The 11,849-nt window shown below is 40.6% G+C and overlaps 1 protein-coding gene across 1 annotated transcript in view; it reads right to left on the bottom strand.

Annotated features, from left to right (window-relative positions):
• The window catches only part of Mlip (muscular LMNA interacting protein), a 199,064-nt gene extending 195,535 nt beyond the window's left edge, over positions 1–3,529 (bottom strand). Inside the window, exon 1 of the mRNA XM_032911529.1 lies at positions 3,399–3,529. The gene's annotated coding sequence lies outside the window, so the exon portion shown is untranslated. The remainder of the gene's footprint in view (positions 1–3,398) is intronic.
• Positions 3,530–11,849: the final 8,320 nt, after the last annotated feature.

Consider the following 11,849-nt stretch of genomic DNA (forward strand, 5'->3'; position numbering starts at 1 on the left):
GTACCTATTACACTTCAGGAAAGCTAAGGAGGGAAAATCTTACCTGTGTCCTTCGTTAGACTATATATTTCATAGGAAAACTCTCTTAAAATAAGACTACGAGAAATGTTCATTTCCTGGGAAAACATCATGTAAAAGGAAGAGAAGTGATAGATGAAGAGGGAAAAATGAATAGGATCTGGGCTTGAACCTCTCTGAGGGCTGGTGGGGGAGGGTAACTCGGTGTGGCTTTGATCCTCAGCATTGTAGAAAATGGCTTTTAATAAAAGGTTGAATCAAGCAGTGTTGCTCATTGTGTGTTTGAGATCTTTCGAACATTCTGTGCACTCACATCTGATCTAGGATGCTTTCTACCTCTCCTCCTCATCCCTTCCTATAAAACCTCATAGTGAGATGGGCACCACCACGTGCACATCACAGCCACACAAGTCAGTTTGCAACCTCTAAAATGGATCATTTCAGTTACACCACCCACATTGTTTCTTGTTTTTATTGGTTTTCTGAGACTTCGGTGCAACACACTTTGGTCCTACCCATCCCTTCCCCTCCCGTCCAACTTGTATCCTCTTTTGTTTCTCCCTTCATTCATCAACTATAGTTTACACTGCTCTTATACTCTTGGACATGTGGTCTTCACTGGAGAGTGGTCTACCTACCAGAGGTCACACCCTTCAAGAGAAGTGACTGTCATTCTCCTAGGAACTAGTAGCTGTCAGTAGCTCCCCGTGTACAAATCCCAATTTGGAAATAAAAGCATCGTTTTAAAAACTATCATATCACCATTGAAAAGCACAGATCCCAAAATAAGGGCCCCTAAAGAAGAGGCGAAGAACATACCAAGCAATTAGAGAATGGATATAGCCACGGCCAGCAATTCAAAGAGATGAGAGATGGTGAAATGGAGGAGTCAATCCAAGACATGAAAATAGAGTGCGAGCTTCTGAGATCTATGTATTCTGGCATGCCACATGACATAGCTCACAGAATGGTTTCACATGGTGCTGAGAATGCCTTAGTCCATGTGTGTTACATGACTAAGAACATAAACATACGTCATCGGAGTTTGCCTTCTCACCGGCTGCAGTTCGGAGTTCAAGATCAAGGCAGTAAACGTGTTGCGTCTGGAGATGGCTTGGTTTATTTATTAGTAGAGATGGAAACCTCCATATGTCCTCGCATAGAAATGAATAAATGGAAAAAAGTCAAAAAGGACAGTGGCCCTATCCTGTCTCCTTTCCCTCAAAGTCTTTAACAAGATCCTGACGTCACTCATCAGGTCTCCAACCGCACAGCTCAATTAGACTCGCACCTCCACACAGCTTAGACCTTCTCACCCGAAGACCCCAGTCCTCAGTAGAACCACATCGACTAGTTTCAACATATGAATTGAGGAGGCACATTGACCATAGCATTTCCTGATAGAGAATATGAATATCCTACGACAACCCAGCCATAGGGACAGTCAAGTGGATGTTGTATTCAAAGCCTGCGATACACAAGGTCCTTGCCAGCATGAGCTACACATCACTACTCTATCTCAAGAAACAAACAAAAGCCTACAATTAGAAATTTTAAATGCCATTTTACACTCATCAGCCATTGATTGCAAAGAATCTTCAACATGAATAAAACATTGAGAGAAACCTTAACAAAAATAAATCAGAGCAAGTAGGCAGATGGATTTGAGGTTAAGAGCATGTGCTATTCTTGCAAAGGACCAGAGTTTGGTTCCCAGTGACTATACCAGGACTCAAACTGCCTGTCTCTCTAGCTCCCTCTCCTGGCCTCTGCAGGCACGTGCACTCATGTATATTCTGTACAGAGAGAGAGAGAGAGAGAGAGAGAGAGAGAGAGAGAGAGAGAGAGAGACAGACACAGAGAGAGAGACAGAGAGAGAGACAGAGAGAGAGAGAGAGAGAGAGGAGACAGAGAGACACAGAGAGAGAGAGACAGAGAGAGACAGAGAGAGAGAGAGAGAGAGAGAGAGAGAGAGAGAGGAGACAGACAGACACAGAGATACACAGACAGAGACAGAGACAGACAGACAGACAGAGAGAGAGAGAGAGAGAGAGAGAGAGAGAGAGAGGATTTTTTAGAAAAAATATTTTAATAAATCAAGGAGCTTCTGGTTGAAGATGTCTGATGAAACATGTATCTCTTGGCCACTCAAAAGAAGTTTTAAAGTTAAACTCACAACCAAAAGACCTGGCAGGAGAGGAAAGTCAGTAAGAAAAACTGTGCTGTAATTTTCTGGGGAAAAGAAAGTGGAAGTGATCTGGGGTGAAGCTGAGCTGAGGCAAGAGACCCTAATGAGGACTTTCTAAGTCCTGAGGGTGCCCCAGTCAGGGAGAGAAATCCCCGAGCCTCCATGATGACGCTGAACTTACAAGAGGATTCTGTGGAAGTCTTGGGGGTCACCTCATTCTGCATCTCAGACACAGTAGTAGCAGTAGCTAGGCGGCCATCCCTGTGGATGAATGAGTTCGTTTAGACTGAGGAATGATTGCATGCACCTGGATGGATGGATGGATGGACAGACGGACGGACGGATGGAATGGATGTACCTATAGGCAAGCAGAGCAGACAGCCTGACAAAGTCTGCAGGAATTCCCAGCTGAGAAGCTGAGCTCAACTGCAAAAACAGTCAGGATTGGCAAAGATTTTTATTTCACTTCCCACAGGCAGAGCCCACAGAACCCCACTCTCTGCAATAAGCTTGTTAATTCATGCTGACATTTTCTGCCTTCAGCCTCACACTATGACATGATATCCCTGGAGAAATTACAACAGGCTTGAAAAAGCAATCCTACTGGCCCTTTGATCTTCTAAGATGAAGGTTATCAAGTCTGTGCTTAAAATCACCAGGCGATCCCTGGACCACTGTATCCTGGTATTTACAAAGGCGCGGGGCCTATTTTATAGAACCAGGTGGAGAGGTGGGAGGATGTTGTTGCCCAGAGGCCACCCATGCAAGGAAAGGCTCACTTAACTCAGAAAAACCCACGAAAGGACCCTAGGGAAATATTTAGGCAGAAAGCACTTGCAACAGGCCAGCAATTAAACCACAGCCATCCTCCAAAAATTATCTGAAAAATCATCTCCTTGTTTTCATGAAGGTCATGTAGCAATGTATTTCCATCGCAAAGATAGTCTATTCCTCATCCCTATCCCCTGTGGGGAATCGTGCGTGGGGCGACTGAACTTACACATAATTGTAATTCCCATGAAGACGACTTGAACCCCCCACCCCCTCCCCCCGCAAGCCGCCTCATACAGTGCGCTCTAAATGTCACTTTGAAAGCTGAGTTACAGCCTGCAATCCATCTGCCTCGCTTCTGTATTTGCCATCACACACAGCTACATCAAAAGAGCCATTCAAACGCGTCTCCCGGACTTACATTATCAGCAGACACTGCTTTAATTAGCAGTGGTTCTCAAAAGGCTGGATGGCTTCGAGAACTGGATTTGAACCAGAAAGCAGAAATCTGGATCCTTATCAGTTTCACTTCTTAACTCCCCCTGGGTTCTAACCGTCTCCAGCCCTTGCTTTTGCTAACAAGAAAAAAGAAACGCGAACACTGGCTAGGATTTTGCCACTCTTGTGCTTCTACGTGTTTTTTTTTTCCCCTCAACCTGCTGTGATGCAGAGGGGCTAAAATTAAAGCAGGGAGCGAACGGAGTATCTGTGTCAGGTACTTTGCACGTGGGGGTGGGGGGGGTGTAAAAAATACAAAACAGAAGGAGTCACGGCTGAAGAAGCCATTTTGGAAATGACGTTTAAAACAAGTTTCTTGTGTGTAGTAAGTTTTCGTTGCTGATAAAACCCCAATATTATGAGAAAATTCTATTTTATTTTGATCTTTCTGTACAAATACTGAGACCTTTAAATTTTCCTCTCATCATTATTCCACAATGTTCTCCCATGATCAAATTCCTGAATCTATTAAGAAAAAGAAAAAAATTGCAAAAATATGCAATTCATTGCATGAGTACTGAACTGCGAATTTTATATTTTAAAAAATATTTATTTAATAGCAATGACTTCTACCAACACATTTTGCATATAAAAAAATAAACTTTCTCAAGATCGCTTAATATTTGCAAAGGATTTACTGACTCTGTAGCAAGGGGACATTTTTCAAACACTTATAGAATGCTGCACAGTACAACCTCCCTTGAAAAACCAATCTAACCTCTCACTCTGTAGATAAGGAAAGCAGAGGTTAAGTGATTTGTCAAAGGTCACTTAAACACAACTTTTTTCTAATGCTGGACTCCTTGAGAAGGATCCAAGAAGCTACCCACCATGTCAGCGGCACTTGGAAGTCCTCGTCTGCATCCAGGCACTTAATGTGGATTTTTAATAGACAGGTGAGGATGGGATCAAAACACCCAGTTCATCCTTTTTGCAGTCTCACCATCCTTTACAGGTGCATAGTAGGACTTCAGATCCCACTCCCTTCACAGGATATTACAGCCTCTCTTCTTTACTTAGTGGCCATGAATTCTTCAAGTTTTTTTTATTATTTACTTGTTCCTGGCTCTAAGACAGAAGGGACTAGAATTATGTCAGGGTGGGGTTGTTGGTATGAAAGAGAAACACGGAGAAAGTAACTCTTGCTCTCTCTCACAGTGCGCGAAGCTCTTCATCTGACATAAGGCCAGAATTCCCTTAACTGCTCATGGAGATGTGCAAAGTCTCCTTTCTTCAGACAACATTATCTTAGTCAGGGAACTCTCCCATTCCCGGTGCAGAAGGAACGATCCTACTGTCTCTTTAGTGGGTTCTCGGAGAGTTTTTTGATTCCCTGAGAAATAAAAATAAATCACTTAACAATAAATAAGTTAGCAATGTCATTCCTTAAGACTCAGAAGTGGCGCTGAGTCCAGAAACGCAGAGCAGCCTGGCCTGAAGTCCCTTTAGGTGGACGCTAGCTGAGGGACAATTACTGAGGGACTTCCTGTAGCACCTGCCTATCTGTGTTTTTAAAAATAATTGTTTCCAAAGAGTATTTTGGATATCGACTTATTGTAGAGTGCTGGTTAAAAGAACCCAATAAATGAATGACAATGATAATTGAGTCGCCCTGGATGTGCCAAGTAGGAGGGTTAAATGCACAGTAGGCAACTCAAATGTGTTACAAGGAGCAACCCCGTTGTTAAACCACACTAGAATACCCAACATTGCCCATGAGGCATGCACACACACACACACACACACACACACACACACACACACACACACAGCAACAGTCTAAGAAAATTGAAACGTAGGTATAAGTTGGCCCACACCCACTGAGTAATCAGAATGGTCACCCAAGGCATCTTTATCAGTGAAATCGCAGCACATGGCATAGAAGGAATCATTTGTTCATTTTGAGTAATAAAGAAATGAATGAAACAACGTTTTCAGAACAGTTAAGCTCATCCAATGAAAAGGGTAGTTTTATCTTTGCTGTATGTTGACTGCCACCAAAATTAACTTGTTAAAAACCAAATAGTAATGCCGCCACCTGGCATTCAGAGATTTACCACTTTTTTATTATAGAAAGTTTCCTGCAAGGAATACTGAATAAATCAGAAGCAACATTCATGTCACAATTAACAAGTAACGCTCCGGAAATAGTAGCAACAAAACCTTTTCATTGGCTCTCTTCAATAATGAGTACTTGATGGCAATTAACTCTAACAAGACACAGTTAAAAAGAAAAATGAATAGGGAGATGTTATGAGAAAATACATTACCATGAAATATTCTATAATTGTCCCATTGGTAAGACATCCTAATGAATAATTATGGACTTGCGACCACAAATCTATATGAGAAACTGGATGTCTACGTTGTGCATGCTTAGAATATTCTCAAGCTATTAAAATTTATGCCTATTATTCATAATCCGATTAAAATACCTAGTTTGCTGCTCTTCTTAAAGACAGAGCCTTTTCTACATTTTCTCTGCCTTATTCAAAAGAACCACTGAGAAACACACATTGATTTGAAAATCTCTTTTTCTAAGACTGTTTCTATCTGTATTATACCCAACAAAATACAATGTCACCAGATAATCATATCAGGAATTAAACCAGAAGCATTATTCCTGTACTTTTCTGTTTGCTAACAAGGTTGTTTTCAGAAAGTAATTAATTTTCCTTCTATTGATGGAGTTAAGACTTTTACTTAAGGAGCTATATTTCCGGGTTGGGGATGTAGCTCAGTGGTAGAGCTTGCCTAGGGAAATAAGGCCCTGGGTTCGGGTCCCCAGCTCGAAAAAACCAAAAAAAAAAAAAAAAAAAAAAAGGAGCTATATTTCCCTGGGTTATGGCAATTTTAAAGGCATAATCTTTCATAGTTTACATTTTACTCACAATGACTAATACTTTACTTTGTTTCTTTTCACTGTATTCAAAACTAATCAAAATGAATTTCTCTCTGAATTAAAAATACTGTGGGGTAATATATAAACTTATATATTCTAATATATGTCATTTTTAAATTCAAAGCGAGTCAATCATTAAACATGGAGAGAAAAATTTAAGTCTCCATCTTCTTATCTCATGTAGTCTGTTAGAATTCTAATCATCAGGTGCCTTGTTCACCTCCCCAGAGAGCTCCTTTTTCCTAAACAGTATTCATGACGTTCCAAAATTACCTGCGGCCTTGCTGTGCATCTAACAAGTTTGAATATGAAATGAGTTAAAGCCCGTGCTCCCTTGTTATTGTTAGATGATGTCACTGAACCTTCAATACTCCAGACAACCAGACTGTCTCTCGAGACGCATCACAATAACACAATAGGAGCTAATAGCTTTCTACCACAAACCACATTATGTTAGAATGCCCTAAGGTACATGAATATTTTTACTAGTTAATATAGGAATAGTTTTTTTTTTTCATTTCAAGATTTCAATTACTATAAATGTGCCTAACCTTTTTGGCTAATACACTGTAAATAAGAGTTGCTCTGAACAACATGCAGGATATTGTGCATTGGTTTTTGCTTATTTTTAACACATATTAAATAAATTTAATTTTAAAGAAATGAAAAGCTGGTTTTAAACTACTCCAAAATTTACCTTATGTTCTAGATTTTTGTGACACCTGGTTTGAAGTTGCTGTTCCAGTAGATGCAAGTCACATATAAACTGACATATAAAATCAAAAGACTAACTTACCATTATACTATGTGGTCTCCTAATTACATTCCAGAGCATACAGTTCTTCAGAACGCTCACCCACCCCTGACAGCATGTTAAGACACGTCACACTCATCCATTAGCTTAAGACACTAAATAGCTCTAATGTGTCCCACAGAGGCATGATCAGTACAAGTGTCGAAAGGTACATTCTGTAGTGTTTTCTGAATGTTCCTCAGTATACCCACTTCTGGAAGAAGTCATTCAAAAAAATCAGAGTTCCTAAGAATACAGGACAAGGAGAAAAAATTCCTAACATCTGTGGTGGTGGAAATGACCTCACTGAAACAGGCCACAAATAGCCCCTCCCCTCCCCCACTCCTACTGCCTTCCACAAACCTTAGCTTTAGTGTAATCTGCCTTTACAGGTTCCACCACTAAGAAGTCAGCGTGCATGGTAGCTGGTTTCTCAGGGGTTGAGGATGGAGTTGTAAATGCACGTAAGCCGACTTTTCACTACAGTGTTTGGAAGTTTGCTATGATATCCACCTGGTTATGCATGGCTTCACTTAGCACTGACAGCTGTAGAAACTTGGAAAGATCTTTTTTTTTTTTGAAGAATTTTTCACATTATCAATTAGATGAAAAGGAAAGTAGCACCCGGGAATCTTTACTGTTGGCCGCCAGACAGCAGCGACTTCAGGGCGATGAGAAAAGCCAACATTTAAAAGTCGATGGGACTGGAAATATAATTCCATGGATAAAATGTTTATCATCCTGATACGACAAGTGGAGCTCCAGTCTCCAGCACCCACACCAAAGTCAGATAGGTGGGTCCCTGCCTCCCATCACAGTCCGTAAGGAGACAGCAATGGGGGGTCCCTGGAGTGAGCTTGGCAGGCCAGACCAACTGGAATCAGCAAGCGCCAGGTTCAGCTACAGATTCTGCCTCAATCTGTCAAGTAGACTAAAACACTGAGAGAGATATCCAACATCAACTGTGGCCTTCCACATTCGCAAAACATAGCGCATGTGCATCCGCATACATGTAAACACACCACATCGAGCAACACACACGCACACACACACACACACATACACACACACACACACACACACACACACACACACACATACACACACACATACACACACACACACACACACACACACACACACACACACACACACACACAAAAAGGTAGAAATTTAATTCATTCACCATAGGATGGCCCACAGTTAGGACCACCACTTCCATTTTGTCTGTTTCTAACAGAATAAAGTGTGTCTTTCAAAATGCTGCGGGCAGGTGGTTTCCTTATTTATTCGTGCAGATAATAACTTAAAATGGTAAATGAAACTGTGTGTGCTGCCTTCTGGCATGATACATATTATAACATTGTTCATTAAAAATCCAGAGAAATGCAACTTCAATTTAAGCAAGGTACAGATCTCCCCCTTACAAAACTATTCTCCCCTTTTAAAAAAAGTATAAGAAACATTACTATTTATAGTAAGTGTAGTGAATAATTTTCAAAATGAAGTGAACTCCATAGAAAATGTTTTTAAATAATTTTTAGCAACATAACTAAAGGAAATGTGGACATTGACAAAGAGTGACCCAAACACTAACATATTTAGATGCGCATCCACAGAACAAGCAGAAGTTCACCATGTTTGGCCTAATTGTTTTTCTGCAATGTTGCAATGTGTTACACATTTCCCAGCTGTCCTATGCAGTAAGCACTGACTATGACTTATTCTTCTCTTGGTATCAGTATATCAAACTCCCCAGCTCTGAAAGCTCGACACTGTCCATTTCCCCACACACTAGCTCTTGTATGTGCCTCTGTCCCACACTGCACACGGAAGACTCCTGTGCTCTCTCAACCACTGCCACATTGTCCTCCAGTCTGCTGACAATTAGTCAGAGACTAGCCTTAGGCCTCTGCCACAGAGCCATGCCCATGAGTTGTGGGACAGCAGCTCGCTCCAAGGAAACACGTCTTTGCTCACTTTAGATTTATAACTGTTTTCAAGGTAGAGTGGGGCGTGTGAAAAGGTCTGACCTCCCAGAAAGTGAGATGTTAATGCATCAAATCATGTCAAGTAACAAGAGATCGGTTTCACTCTGTGCATTTTCCCCAGGTCTACTGTGTTTATTTGCAAAACTAACTCGGGTTAGAGCTGACCCTAGTTCACAGCAGTTCTGTAGTGACGTATTTTCTACCAAGGTGTTACAACACTCAGCGTTTACACTTGGAGGATCTGGATTTTCTTTCTGCCTTAAAATAAATTTCAACTTTTTCTTTTTACAATTTGTTTGTGAGTATATACATGTATGTACGGGTATGAGTGCCTGAGTGCATTTGGGTGTGTGTGTGTGTGTGTGTGTGTGTGTGTGTGTGTGTGTGTGTGTTGTGTAGTCTTTGGAGTATGTCCTTTTTAACTAAATCAAGCCAAGACAATATGAAAATGAGGTAATGCTAGAGACTCCTCCACACATTACACCTTTTAATTTTCACACAACCCTTCAAACTCGTTATTACCGTTCCCTGTCTTACAAGCACATTAACTGAAGTTCAGAAAGCTGAACAAAATCCCTAAGTTTTTGACTTAGAAGCAGAGCAGCAAGAACGTTCATGCAGATATTTCTGACTCAAAAGAGCTATTCCTACATTTGGTTTTTCAATAAAGTCAAAAGGGAAGGTAGTCTGTGGTCAGTCTATGCTACACAGTTTCTCAAAATAATGATGATCTGGGTCTTTTAAGAAAAATCATATATTTTATCCAAAATGTTTTTAAGATCTTGAAATTGTGATATTCAAGAATTTTCAAGTCAAAATGCTTTTTTTTAAGGTTTTAACATCAGTTAGGAGTGTATAATCCTTATCTTCAGATATCCAGAATGATATACTCATAAAAGTTGTCCCTTATTAGAGTCATTCGCACTTGCTGCTGTTAAAATGAAGCATAAATAATTCTAATATTAGCTCTGTGACCACAGTGAATTTGAGAGCCAAGTTATCCACCTACATGCAAGATGTGAACCACGCACAGCACATTCTATTGGGGAGTATAATATACATCATATTGCAGAAAGTAACACTGATATGGTTAACTGCAATTAACTGCTTAGTGTCAAAGCAGTGCTGCTTTTACAACTTCTATGGCAAAAAAAAAAAATTTCCAAATGTTTATAATGAGTGAACTTTAGTTCATAAAACTTACTTCAAGAGACATGGAAATATTCTATAAAACTTTCTTTTGGGAATCTCCTTTGTATTTCCCCAGGAAGTTGTCTTCAAACACTCACTGTTCCTAGTATCAGTCAGTAAAACAATAAACCAAGCGCAGTAAAGGCTCAGAGTAAAGAACGTCAGCTTTGAAAGTGGAAGGAGAACACATCGTTCAGATTGAAGTCGCCTGCTTCCCAGGAATGAAATTTCTGTAGCAGTTTATTATGTCATATTCAAGAAAGCCAGAGAACTCATTCACTTCAAGATTATTGACCAGCCCAAAATGGAAACTGAGACAGGGAAAGAGCTTTTCTAATCTAGGACCGCTTACCTCTCACCCTGTCACTTAAATTTTAAACCTGAGCTTGCAAAATCCCAGGCATCTTACCGTTACTCTCTCCTCTAACTTCTCATTCTTCTTTAGTGCGTTTCCTTGTTCATGCTTTTCAAATTCCATGTTGAAAGAATGAGAGAGAGGTGGGGAGAGAGAGAATGAAAGAGAGAGAGGTCCAGATTCTGTCTAGAAACTGATTTGACATGCTTGCATGTTAGATAATGCCGGGCATTCCACGTTGTAAGAGCCTGGGACACTATCAGAAGCCCTGGCGATAATTTCTGGTTAGCTAGTGTTTCCATTTATAGATGTTCAAACCCCATAAACAGAGCACTGAGGAGAAGTCAGGCAGCTGGCCCTAGATAATGATAAATGTCACTAAACATGAAAGCAACCCTTCAGCAGGAGAACATCCAACAAGTTTGGTTCTCTGAAACCCAGGAAGACGCCACTGGACCAGAGTAAAAGCACTCCAGGATCCGCCCTTGTAAATCAATTAAAAGGACAAATGTGATGACTATAACTGGGCTAAATTAGCTCTTTCAGAATCCAGTTTCCATCTTGGCAGTATAGACAGATACATGCGTTTCCCTCTGTAAATAAAAAAGAAACAAAAATAATGTTGCAAATGAGAAAAGTAAATGGCTAATCAAAGCCAGAAAGACTGGCAATGCAGACAGTCAAGCAGTCTTACCAATGTCCTTCTATGAAAACTTAGCCAACTGCATCCAGAAGTACCATGAGACAAAAGTGACATTTCCTTTAACAAAAGCCAGTTCTGGTCCTCCTGAACCCAACACTTCCACTGGGAAGAAAGTTATGATGTAGGAAACGAAATTCATTTTATCCAATGCAACAATTGTTTTCAGAGTTCTTTACAAATTGTTGTATGCCTCAAAGTAAATGAACTGTGCGACTCAATGGTAATTAACTCCTTCTATGTTTTGAGGCAAAACAGATCTGTGGATGGCAATTAAAAATATATGTCGGGCTGGAGAGACGGCTCAGTGGTTAAGAGCACTGACTGCTCTTCCCAAGGTCCTAAGTTCAAATCCCAGCAACCACATGGTGGCTCACAACCATCTGTAATGAGATCTGATGCCCTCTTCTGGTGCCAGAAGACAGCTACAGTGTACATATAT

The sequence above is a fragment of the Rattus rattus genome, chromosome 8, assembly GCF_011064425.1.
Source record: "Rattus rattus isolate New Zealand chromosome 8, Rrattus_CSIRO_v1, whole genome shotgun sequence".
NCBI lineage: Eukaryota > Metazoa > Chordata > Mammalia > Rodentia > Muridae > Rattus > Rattus rattus.